The sequence below is a fragment of the Lathyrus oleraceus genome, chromosome 1, assembly GCF_024323335.1.
Source record: "Lathyrus oleraceus cultivar Zhongwan6 chromosome 1, CAAS_Psat_ZW6_1.0, whole genome shotgun sequence".
Lineage (NCBI taxonomy): Eukaryota > Viridiplantae > Streptophyta > Magnoliopsida > Fabales > Fabaceae > Lathyrus > Lathyrus oleraceus.
Window position 1 is genome coordinate 357119212 of NC_066579.1, and position 1385 is coordinate 357120596.

Consider the following 1385-nt stretch of genomic DNA (forward strand, 5'->3'; position numbering starts at 1 on the left):
AATCTTTTATATTACTCTGAGAACCCAAACCAACATTTAAAAATCTTCCTCCAATTAGCAGACACTTTTAAAACCAATGGATCTTCTCCTGAGGCAACCCGTTTAAGATTATTCCCTTTTTCCCTCAAAGATAAAGCCCTATCATAGTTAGATTCCCTTCCACCCAATTCTATTACGACTTGGGATAACCTTAGAAGAGTATTCCTTGCTAGATACTTTCCCCCAAGTAAGACCGCCGTTCTTCGAAACCACATAACTAGATTTACCCAGAACCAAGGAGAATCGTTGTTCGAAGCTTGGGAGAGATATAAAGAGCTGTTAAGAGCATGCCCACATCATGGTCTAGAAAATTGGTTAATCATTCAGACCTTCTATAATGGACTTCACTATAACACTAAGATGACCATCGACGCTGCCGCAGGCGGTGCGCTGATGAACAAACCTTATCCTGAAGCTAGTGCCCTCGTCGAAGATATGGCTCAAAACCATCAATCATGGGGAGTCGAACGAGCGACAGTTGAGAAGAAGGAAGCCCAAGGAGGAGTGCATGAATTAAGCTCTATAGACATGATGCAAGCTAAAATGGACGCATTAGCCCTTAAGGTCGAGCATATGTGCATAAACCCGAATACTGCAGCCGCAGTTTCGTCGGATTATGAGATATGTGGAACCAAAGGACACCAATCTGCAGAATGCAGTCTATTAAACGAAGCCCACTTTGAGCAAGTGAACTACACCCAAGGGAACCCATATTCGAATACTTATAACCCTGGATGGAGGAATCATCCGAACTTCTCATATAAGAACAATAACCCTATCCAAAATAATGCACCTCCGAGACAAACAGGTTACCAAGCCCCAAGACCAAATCAACCTATGCAACCTGTACCACCAAAGCCGAGCCTTGAGAAAATTATGGAAAATTTTATCACTGCTCAAACCCAACAAAACAAGGAGTTCATGAACCAAAACATTCACGTTAACGAACTGATTACCCAGTTAGGAACCTAGGTTGACCAAATAGTCACTCACACCAAGATGCTTTGAAACCCAAATCTCTCAGGTAGCTTTAAACCAAGCCCCTCAGACTACACCTGGAGGACAGTTCCCTGGACAACCTCAACAGAATCCGAGAGGACAAACCAATGCCATTACCCTACGAAGTGGGAACGCTTATGATGAGCCACCAAACCCAAGATTGAGCGAACCCAAAACTTCTAAGGAATATACCGAACCCACGAACAAAGTAAAGGAACCAGAGGAATCTGAAAAACAGGAAGGTCAAGGAAAAGGAGAAGAACCTAAAGATAAAACTTATGTACCACCCCCGCCATATAAACCACCTATACCATATCCGCAAAGACTCAAACAAACCCAGATTAATA

General features: G+C 42.9%; 1 non-coding gene across 1 annotated transcript; it reads right to left on the reverse strand.

Annotated features, from left to right (window-relative positions):
* Window positions 1-237: 237 nt before the first annotated feature.
* Window positions 238-344, reverse strand: LOC127116163 (small nucleolar RNA R71). The gene has a single exon (XR_007801142.1). It is a non-coding gene; the product is annotated as a small nucleolar RNA R71 (small nucleolar RNA).
* Window positions 345-1385: the final 1041 nt, after the last annotated feature.